The sequence below is a fragment of the Muscardinus avellanarius genome, assembly GCF_963383645.1.
Source record: "Muscardinus avellanarius genome assembly, chromosome: 12".
In the NCBI taxonomy this organism is placed as follows: Eukaryota; Metazoa; Chordata; class Mammalia; order Rodentia; family Gliridae; genus Muscardinus; species Muscardinus avellanarius.
Genome location: NC_137798.1, coordinates 42,205,980 through 42,217,812, shown reverse-complemented (window position 1 = coordinate 42,217,812; position 11,833 = coordinate 42,205,980).

Here is an 11,833-nt window from a genome sequence, read left to right as displayed (position 1 = left end):
CCTGCGGGCCCACAGCGCGCGGGTGGTGGAGGGTGCTCCGGGTTCTGGGCTCAGAGCGTTCTCAAGAGCGCACGGAGAATCCATCTAGGGCGCTTTGGGGCACTATGCATCCGATGCATTTCGAAGCCTGAGCTCTGGGAAGAAGAGAAGCTGACGCTGCAGGAGGAGACCAGGGCCCTGCGGAAGCAGAACACTGCAGATCCTGCAGGAATCTTTGCCTAAAGGGCCGGTGCTGAACACTGGGGAAGAGGGGGCGGGGACACACTGAACCTACTGGTAAGGTGTCAGAGTCTAAGCAAAAGATTTGGGGTACAAAGAAGAGAATGGAAGGAAAAAAGAGAGGCACTGAGGTCCAGTTAGCCCCCTCCCGCGAGCTTAGGTAGGGTTAGGGATACAGAATTTCCAGAAAGAGCAAGGGGGTCACTTGGGGTCAGTGTTCCCCTCTGCATATTGCCAGTTCAGACCCCGAAGTCTTACAGGGATCGGAAGGTTTTCGACTAAAAGGAAATTTAAGACCTAAACCAAAATACAACTAGTAAGGCCTGCAGCTGGCTGGGGCCGGGGAGAAGCCAAACGCTTTTCCCTGGGCGCTGCAGAGGCCTCCTCCGAGGGGCAACCCCTTCTCTGGGTAAATATTTATTCAATAGGAGACTGGAAGCTGGCTGGGGCAGAGGGTGTGAAGGAGGAGGCTACACGGGGTGGGGGGAATCCACACTCTTGGCACCGGTCGTACCGGGTGTACACCCGCCGGCGAGAAGCCGGCCCCGACGCCAGGTGCGGCTGGGGGAGCTTTATCCCGTGGCGCTTGTCCTCCACTGGACTCAGCCCTGCCCCCGCGGACCCAGGCCAGATGTGGTAAAGTCTCCATAAATCTGTCAGCGGCCCCAGTGTCACGGGCCATCACCTGTGGCGCGCCCCTCCCGGGCCCGGCGAGATCTGCGGGGAGAAGGACTGGAATCTAGCTTCTTCCAAGGTCGCCCTCGAAATAAGGGGCAGACGGTACCCGAGGGCTGCGGAGGTCGGAACAGGGGCGCTGCGGGGTTGTGCGGTGCGGAAGGAGGCCCGCCTCCATCCCCAGCCTGCCCGGACGCCGGCTTCTCGGGGCGAGCAGGTTAAAGATGACCGCGGGTGGGAGCCTAAGGCACGTGTGTGCGCGGGAGCTGAGTCCTGTTCTCTTAGTTCTGTTGGGCAGGGCTGACCGAGAAGAACAGAATACACAGGAGCCCATTCCTCCACCTTGCCCTCCCGCTGGGCACCGAGGGGACCCTGCGGCGTCGCCAGACCAGGGACGGCGCCCCCTCTCCAGGGGAGATTCGAGGGGCGGAGGGGGGGAAAGAGGCCGAGCTCTCAGACAGGGATATTCAGAGTGCAGTGACTTCTACTCGGGTTCGCCCACGGAAACACCTTTGCAAGGGTAAGTGGGGGGGGGGCTGCACGAGACAGAGAAAAAGTCCGGGCTTCTCCGCAGCTTAGGCCCGGCCTGGCAGGGTCAGCCGCCGCTCCCGGCCCGCTGCGCTTCCCAGCAACCCGTACAAGTGGCAGACAGATGTGAGCGCGGTGCCCAAGCCAGGGAGGGTCCACCCTGGGCCGCTCACCCCGCGAGGCTGCGCGTGGAGTTGGGGGGTGTGTGGGGGGGTGTGCAGGCTAAAGGGAACAACACCATCGGAGGTACGACCCCATCTGGGGGTCCTTAGCCAGGCCGAGGGTGGGGGGGTAGAGAAGGGAGCCCGGGGCGCTCCACACTGACCTGCCGGCCTTGGACTTGAGAGGCTGCAGAGGCTCCAGCCCTGGGGCCGGCGGCGAACTGGAGCACAGCCCGAAGATGCTTGGAGAGTGGTCCCGCGCGGCCGCTCGGCCTTTTCACCAACAAGCCTCCGGATGGCCGAGTCTCATCTCGGCTCGGCTCGGCGAGGCGAGGCAGCTCAGACTGCAGCTTCAGAGTACACCCGAGCCCCGAAACTCCTCGCGGCGCTGCGGGCGGCGCTGCGGGCGGTGGGATCTGCCCGCCGACTGCGAGCGCTCGTCCAGGCTTTCTCCTTCCGAGGGCAGGGGAGGGGCCTGTCGTGGCCTGAAACCCGCTTTTAATTCTCCTCTGCCTGTTTCCGATCACCCGGGGTTGGTTTTTCTGTTTGCTCACTCCTTCTGTTACAATAAAAACAATCGACATTTCTTTTCAGTTTCCCCATATTAGCGTCACTCAGTAATTGTCCTCCACCTCCTCCCCCTCCCGCGTCAAAGGCAAGCGGGGTGGCTGGTATTCTGGCATTGGAAGGTTTCCGAGTTCATAAGCAAATCTTCCCTAAAGACTGTAAAGTAAAAATAAATAACGGCCCGGGAAATTGCCGTGACCCTAACATCACTTTCTGAACGCAAATTACACCCATTTTTCAGTTTTCAACAGCGGAATTGCTTTCAGAAGGACGGCGCAGGGCCCCCGTGTGATATGGTTACGTTTGTTTATTAAATCCGCAAATGAAAGAGAACGCATTTTTCTACGAGGGGCAAAGCCCGCGGGTGCGGGGCAAACGCGAGCAGGGATCAGGTCTAAACTGGGGGGACGAGGCCGGGAGGGGCGCTGAAGGGAGGCCGGCTGACCTCTAGCCAGCCAGAGGGGACTTCGTCTCGCCAGGGTTGCGGCCTCGGTGGAGGTGGCTTGGCTCGCCACTCCTCTGCCTTGAGCCGCGGCGGCGCTCAAGAAAGCTGCGATTGCGTGTGGGAAAAGCAGGACTGTGGCTTCTTAAGGACCCTGCCCTCCAGCGTCTGCGGAGGGCATTGAGGCTGCCTCTTTGCCAAGACCCTGTCGGCCTAAAGGCTGTCTGCAAAAGATAAACGCGAACCATCCGCGCCTCTAAGCCCGGTCCCTGAACTCCAGCACGTGTGAAGCCCTGGTGGGTTGGAGGGGGCACTGGGGTCCGGGATATGTTGGACGCAGCTGTGTTGCACGGTTCGGGTCGATTGCAGGACCGGCCTGTTGTTCTAGGGTTAGGACCTGCTTGCGGCCCTGGGCGGGAGCTTCCGCTGGGCCCGAAATGACAAACCCAACTAGGCCTAATTTATGATCCCCGAGAAGCCTGAAAGGACCTCGGGGGGGGGGGGAGTCGCCGTGATAGGCGCTAGGGTTCCCATTTTCGGTGACGCGGCGACCTGTGGGCTTGCTCACTGCGCGCCCCTTCCGACTAGGAGTGGCTCGATGCCCAGAGAGTCGCCCTCGATCCTGCGCTGCGCCAAGGTCCTTGCACCTAGATAGAGGAGAGCACTGTGGCGGGGTCGCCCGGCAGCACCGCGAGACGGAGATGCACCATGTCCAGCTTTAACCACTTCTGTAGGTCACTCCACCACCCGCCAGTCCTGCGCTGACCGCGACAGTAGAGAGAGACTCGTGAAGTCCTTGCTATTTCCCCCGAAAAAGAAAGAAGAAAGAAAGAAAGAAAGAAAGAAGAAAGAAAGAAAGAAAGAAAGAAAGAAAGAAAGAAAGAAAGAAAGAAAGAAACAGGGACAGAAGGCAGAAAAGGTCAGAGTGAGAGTCAAGGAAATTTCCTGCAATCTTCAGGTCCCGGGCCTGAGCTTCTGGCCGCCGCACCTCGTCACAGCGCCACCTACAGGCGTCTGATTTTATCGCTCTCACACAAAGTTGGTAAGGGCTTTGCAAACCCTTTTGACAACCCGAAATTTTTAGTTCCTCCTTTCAGTTTCCCTATACTCCCAACCCTACACTAGATTCCAAATCCCCGTGCCATTCACCATCATTCTCCAAGACAAACCGAAGCATCTGTCTTTTCAGGATTCACCCCAAGGAAACCCGTCGACCTCTCCCTACCGAGTTGGTTGTCCAGCGGTCCCCAGGGAGTACACGGTTGGGAGCCTTCCCTGCACTAAGGCGGGCAAGCCCGAGTCTGCAAAGAAGTTCTGCAATGGAAAGGAAGGAGAGTGGTGAGCCTATTCTCAGCCAGCCCATCCCACTATTTGCTGAGAGCTCACAAGTTAACAATGGTTGTCAAACTCACAATAATCTTACAAAAGCGGTCCAATCGTCCCCTTTTCCCCACAGATAATAACAGCGTTAGACTAGGTAGGAGCACACGTGACACTTAGATTACAGGAGATCACACTGATAATTAAGCGGCGAACCTAAGTCCCTACGGTTTGCAGGAGCAGGGCGCACTGAAGCCTCCCCAAAGCCCCCATTCCTCAGTTACCTGAAAGGGAAAGTGGAGCCTCTCCCAGCCCGCTCTGCACGTCTTAGGACAGAGAAAACCGCCAAGGCCGCACCGGAGCCCAAGGCTGCGCCCAGGCGTCCTCACTTGGCAAAGATTCCACCACACCTGAAGGTCACTGCTGACCCGGCTGGGAACTGACATCAGGTTCCAGATTGCGCGGTCCCCTCCTACCCCGGGTTGCGCAGGATCACGGGGTGCAGACCTCGGCGGCGGTGGCGACGCCCAGCATCCCCCAGGAGCGCCGGGCCTAGCAGCCAGGAGGGCCAATGCAGGACCGGGAAGAGTCCGGCCCCGCTGCCTGCTTTCCCCACGCCGCTGCCGCCCCCTGCGCACTCTCAGCTTCTCACCCTGGAGCGCAGAAAGAAATCCACCTTTGCCTTTCTAGGGATTCATTCTGGTGCATGCCTGTGTGTTTCTTTTTAAGGCCACTATAGTGGGAACAAAACCAGGAGGTGCCGAGGTGCAATAAAATTAGAACCCCTAATTAACACAGCTAGCTGGGCCCGAGCGGCTCGGGGACGCACGTGGTGGAGTGAGCGGCGCTGTCTCCTCGGAGTCCCGGCTACAGTTGCGCTTTCCTTCCTTTGGGGCGCATCGTGGAGTCCCTTTCAACATCTAAATTCTTTCGTTTTTCTGGATATAGTGGAGAAATGAATGGTTTCATTTAAAAAAATAATGAGATTTTTAACGCACTCAGGAAGACGCTGCAGTCAAGAGAAAGCCTAGAGTTGTTACGAGCAGGGGTCACCTTTCCGCGCGTGGGGGCCTTGCTTTCCTCGTAGCCTGCTGGCCTGCATCGAATTCGTTCCGTCGACATCTCTTGAGGGTTGGGGCTGGGGAGTAAGTGGGGGCACTTCTGGTCAGACCAGGGTAGCTAGACTGTGAAGTTCCAAGCTGGTGTTTTCAGCTTTTGGACAGAAACATCGGTCCAGACTAGGATCTCAATGCCCGCATCTTGGCCAGGATTCCCAGAGCTCTGCGGGCCAGCAGGAGCCTCCCGCTAAGGTCCCAGCTGCAGGTCTTCCAGCTGGGCTCGACTTTCCGGGGAGTTCCCTCTCCTTTTCTTTCTGCCTTCTCAGCGTTCAGCCGGGGAGAAATCTCTACCCACATAGAGACCAGAGAACTCCAACACCCTCCCACCCCTCCCACGGCTGTGGGATTGTACTCGAGAGCTGCGTCTATCTAGAACCCCACTGTTCCGGGGAGTTCCGGAGAAATTGCCCCGGGACTCAATAATACGATTTTCAATGTGCACACAGAAGCTTAAGGAAGAAAAATGTGAAATACACAAAACCTCTCAACAGAATGGCTTAAAAGACTTTCTTATGAGCCAGGAGGGTAAAGTGTATATAATCTTGCAGAGTAAACAAATTTCACCCCCAGGTATTCGTGGGGGGGGGGAGCGGGAGATGGGATTTTTGTCTTCATAATTCACTTTTAAAATCAGATAAATGTTTGCAAAATAATATTAATTAAGCTGATTTTTTTAAGAAAATGCATTCAATGCTGTTGGTTTTGTTCACTACTGATATGTTCTTTCCACAGACATGAAAAAATAATTTTAAGAGGTTGTTTATGCACTGAATTTGCACATCTCTAAAAGCTACCCACACATTTTTTAAATATACACGGAGCTGTTTGAGTGCATATCTCAGTCACAGTATTTTTTGGCAGGGCATTTGATAAAAATCAGCATAATTAGGAAGAATAGACGGACAAAAATGAGAAAGAAAATTCTTGAGGGGAGAATTTAGGAAAGTGGGGGTTTTAGACAATACTAACAACCCTTTGTGTTTTATTCCTACAGTTCTGTGTTACAAGAGTTTTTACATATTAAAGTGCTACAGTTTGAGTTCTGTTCTTGTGCCATATCCAGCCTGTAAATTTAATGGCTGTGGGGGGAAGAGGGGAGTTACAACAACTGGATATTAGCACCAGAAACGCTGGGCTAGTGTCCTCTGTGTGGTGGGGCTGTACCAGGGCTGTGTACTTGACAGACTCCCAGGATAGATACAGAGGATTCGGGAAAGAGGGCTCCATCCATTTCCTGCAGGAACAAGATACCAGTCCAAGACAGTGGCTGACTGGCCAGCCATTACTTAGAAGCCTGGAAAGCCAAGGTCATAGCCATCCGGGACCTTTAAAAAAGCACTCGCAGGACCCGAGGTGTGAATCTGATGTTCTGGCGAGCTGACAACACAAATTCCCTTAGCAGTTTTTATTGCCAGAGTGATTCCTAGCCAATTCCTTTGGGACTGACTTCTGCCCCAACACATGGTTCCGTTCTCGGAGACATCCCTTTCAGTAGGGGGAGAAATAATGATCCCATTACTCAATGCCATTTTAAGGCTAAAAATTTAAACCCCTGAAAGTCAGGAAATAGAAAAGTCAAAATTCTTTTAGTCGGGTTAAGTCACCCTCACTTCTCAGGCTGTATAATGCTGGGCACATCTATTTACAAGCCTCTCTAGCAAGGCCATTCCAGCAACCAGGCACGGCTGCTATATTCAAAAAGAAAATGTTGTAGCACCACTTGACTGGGCAGATTTCCCTTTTGTGATTTTGAATGTTTCACACCAGTGGATACCAGTTGTTACCAATGGACTCAGCTGCATGTATTGGTAAATGAGTTTAAAGTTAAAAAAAAAAAACAAGTTAACTTATAGGCTAAAAAAAAAGACAACTTAAAACAACATGAAGTCATGCTACAAATGTTTACACACCTCACAGATACTTCAGATATAAATCCGAAGAGTTCCATCATTCCAAATCAATTCTACACATTTCTTCAACTCTGACAAAAAATAAAGTCCTCAACTGGTAATTGACATGAGTGGATGTATTTTTCTTATTATTTTCTGTTTTTATTTCAGAACGAAACATGTGTGTCCACTCATAGTTTTCCAAAAGGGAGAGTATATAATAGAAAGATGTGCTATTTAAGTTCTCTTGCTGGAAACTGAGGTATGGCCAAGTTTTCTCTGGATTATGACTTCCCAGAAGAGTCTCCCCCAATCTCTTCTTTTGTGTGTGTTGTGGGGTGGGGGGGTACTGTGGGTGGAACCCAGAGGCTTTCTACCTCTGGGCTATCCTCCCAGACCTATTTTTTATATTTTATTTGGAAACAGAGTCTCACTAAGTTGCTGAGAGCCTCACTAAGTAGCGGAGGCTGGCTTTGAACCTGTGTGATCCTCCTGTCTCAGCCTCCCAAGCACGGGGATTACAAGAGTGCGCCACCACACCTGGCTCCGATCTCTTCTTTTAATTCGAGGGTAGCTAAAAAATGTACATGAGTTTTCCTTTGAAATCAGCTTTGTCTACAATATTTTAGCTGTGGAACAAAATTATCTTAAGACTTTGTTTTTCCTATGACAAATGGGACCCCCCCCCAAAAAAGACAGAAAACAGAGGGCTAACCTCAGAGTTGTGTGTAAGGTGAACCCTGGCTTTGGCCAAGCATGTACGTGATCTGTATGTTTCATGATTGAACTGCTAAGGCACATGAAGGGGTTTCTTTATATAAAACTATTAGGTGCATAGAAGCCGTCCTTACACTATTATATATTCTATTAGAGCAAATTAGTCTCATTGAGGAAAATATACCCTTGGGGTAAAATATACATTGAATTCTGTAGAAGGAATGAATAAAAGACACTTGGATGGCACTACAAGAAAGCCTCATGTTTTTTCCTCTTGTGAGAAAGTTTCTTGTGTCAATAAAAATGAGGGCAATGCAGTCTGTACATGCCACCAGAACCCAAGGCATCATTTGATTTCATAACTCCATCACCCAGCTGTCCAAAATCTTCAAACAAATGTACTTGTAAGGTTTCTGAAGACATAATTCTCATCATAGTAAAGCATTAACTAACCAGATCATGCAGGGAAGCAAGTGGATGAAACCCGACATCAGGTCCTGCGAACATTTCCCAATGCCTCTGAGCAGAGCAGAATATACATTTAGATAGAAGTGTGTGTGTGATGTGCTGCTCTTTACAATTTCTTCTGACATGAAAATCATTCTAGAAATCCTCTTAGGTATTATCCATGCCTTCCCCAGAATCTGGTAAAAGGAGGGTTCATAAAAATTACTCCAAATGGATGTCTCTTTGGTGACAAAGCCTTCTTGTAAATATAATTTGTAGCTAGATCTGAATGGAGATCATTCAGAATCCATTAATGTGACAGTAGTGAAAATCAATTTCGAGAGTCTGAACGGCCTTTCTTGGGTAAAGACAGTCATTCTGAGAAGGATGATGAAGGAGGACAAGGAAAATATTTTTGTCATAGACAAAAATAAAGAGGAGGTTTCTCCCTTTATATCTTCCCCTACAGGATTATAGGAAAAGCAAAATGAATGTTGGGATTACTAGCAGAGAAAGACAAACATTATAAATTAAATCTATTGCTATTATTGCTACAACATGCCTATAAGTTTAGATATTTATATATGTGGATCTCAATAAATAAATCTAATCAACTCAATTATAAGGGCAATTTTCCAATTTACTTCTGAAGTTAACCCACTCCAAGAGCTGTTCAGAAATGCCCCAAGCTCAAAGGACTGAATTTAGACAGCTTATTTGCTCCTTGTATCCGATAAAAGATTCTGTATACATGCTGGGCATAGTAGTAGATCCCTGTAATCCCAGTACTTGGGATGCTGACACAGAAGGATTGCCTCAGCAACTTAGTGAAATTCTGTTTCAAAAAGGGAGCTTGGGGGTATAGGTCAGTGGTAGAGCAACCTTGTGTTCAACCCTTAATACCCTCACCATGATACTGGGGGTATTGAGGATATGGACTGCTTTGTGGGTTCACAGGCTTTCCCCCATCTTTCCTGAAACTCAGTACTAATTTGGGGACATAGAATCTTTCTCTTGATGTGTGGCATCATTTGTCGAAGTATAAAATGGTAAATCAATGCAATTTGTACCCACTAACTAGGGGAAAGTATAGACACCAGGAGAGTTTGCGCTCTCTAGTATTTTAACCTCTATTTCTTTCTTCCATTAACTCCATCTCTACACACACACACACACACACACACACACACACACACACTATATATATATATATGCTTTGTAGAAGAAAGCCTTTTACATAAGATTTTGATTTTTTAAATGTTCTTTTTTTAGTTAAAATTCCATGAAATCCCTGAAATATTTTAAGGCACACCAGGAAACAAAGCATAACATTACCAAGATGAGTTCCAGTGAGGTCATAAAGCAGTTAGCTTTCTTCATTTAGATTTCTAAACCACCGTAAATACATATATGCCTGAATCTATCTTGGAGATTATATTTTAAACAACCCATGAAAAGGGTATCAGACTTTTATTTATATGTTCTGGAGAAATTAACACACAGCTAACACAAGGTCGACCTCACCATCTGTACTTGCTCACAAATCCCCTTGTCCAAGAAGCAGGTAGTCTGATCTTAGTTAGGCAGTATTAAGGGAAGATGGGCTTCAGCCAGTCCAAAGTGGAGCTTGGGAAGAGGAGAAGCTACTCAAAGTTATCAGAGTTCTATAGCCGGCTCCATGATCCATGGCTTAAGCCTACACACACAGTTAGGTCTACCATAAACAATGGCGATTTCAGCAGAGCCTAGCATAATTTATCTCCTGCAAGTGTCTTGGAACATTAGTTTGGGTTCTTTGCAATATAGTTCGGAGCTCCAGTCTCAGCCAAAGCAGCTTCTTTCCTTTAAGCTCATGGCTGGGAGTGGGGTGGGGAGGCTGATAATTATTCATCTGACCTCTGAATATCTTTAAATATCAATCAAGCCGGGTGTGGTGGCGCAAGCTTGTAATCCCAGCATTCTGGAGGCCAGAGGATCTTGGTTCGGGGACAGCCTCAGCTACTTAGTGAGGCCCTCTGCAGCTCAGTGAGACCTGGTTTTAAAATAAAGAATAAAAATAAATAGGGCAGGGGGGTGTAGCTCGGAGGACAAATGCCCCTGGGTTCCACCTCCAGACCCCCCCCCACACAAAATCAATCAAATATTTAAAAAATTAACTCCCTAAGTCACATGACAGATAGCTGTGGCCATTTGCTTCTTAGACCTCTAGTGCATACTGCAGGGAGCAAATGCTCTTTAATAACTTTAAAAAGTAGTTCACAGATCTTCCAAAGAGAAACGGTTTTACACCCTAATTTGAACCCAGGTGATTTTCTAGAAACGGACGGTTGGTCATAAAACATAGCCATTGTTATTATCTTTTCTACAATTATATTTACAGAAAAGAACAGAATTAAGTTTAACTGTTGGTTTGCAGACATGAAGGTCAGAATGTCATATTGCAGTTCGTGGGTTCTCGATAATGGGCCACTATGTGGGCCACTATGTTTAACCTCCTCGACTTCTTTTCTCCACTTATAGAAAGGAACAAAATAAAATATTTTGTGGAAGTTTATATTGAAATGAGGTCAGGTAAACTAATGACTGCTTGGTATTTTATGGCAAGTTTTATAACCTTGGAGTTGCCATAACTTTCAAACGATCATCAATAAAGTTTTATTGCAAAAGGGTCGCCATGTGTCTGAATGCTTTTGCACATAGTAAAGCCATGCTGCTCCAGTGGCTTAGCTCACCAGCCCCTTTTCACCCCAGCCATAAAGTCCTCTTCTTTTTTATTGAAGGTTGAAAAGTCTTCAGGTCTGTTCTGCTTCATCAGGTTGGCAAGGTAGGTACTACACAAAAAATTGTTTATTCACGATTAAAGGATCGTATAAATTACATTTCAAGAATGTAATAAGATTTCTAAACTGAGATTTTAAATTGGGCTCTTTTAATAAAATAAATGACTGGGGTTTGGACAATAGTTTACTGCAAGAAATACGCGTGTGTATGTTAGACAACCTGTATAGATATAACACAGAGAGCTGCTATTAAATAATTAGGCGCTTAGGGACAGATAATGGTCTCAAAGACAACAAACTACAGTTCTTAAGACTCTTCGAGCTGGTTAGAGGATCTTAATGATTTGGGAGGCCTCGCATCCTAACCTGAACTTTCGTAAAAGAGGAAGATAGGTTTGGACCAGGGCTCTTGTTTGTTTGCCTATAAACACATCGCACGCACCGGCGCTGCCTTGTTCGCCGCCAAATACTAGATGCCAGTGAAGCCGAGAATAACGTCCTGCTATCGGAATGAAGAGGGCGGTAAAGGCAGATAGTACAAAACGAAGCTTTTGCTATGTGTGCGTCCTTCGGACAGCTCCCTTCCTTCCGGGGAGGGTCACCACCAGGAGGAGGACGCTCTGGCGCGCCCTCAGACTGGCTGGAGGACGGAGGAAACCTGGAAAATTATGGGAGCGCGCTCGTCCCATCTCGGGACGTCTGTGTGCAGTCCAGACTCCAGTCTTTGCCTCCCGGCACTTGCAGATCCTCACACGCCCCTGCCCCATCCCCAACCACTCTCAATTCTCAGAGTCGTTCTGGGGAGAGAGACTGGTTGAATATCGCCCTCTCCCGGATCTCTAGAATCTCTCTCGAGCGCGCTCAATCTGCTTCCTGCTCAGGTGGAGCTCACTGCGCGTCCCCTTCCTTGGGGCCCAAATCCGCAGAGCTCCAGAGCCAGCAGCCAGGGCCTGAAACCGGCCGGCCCAGC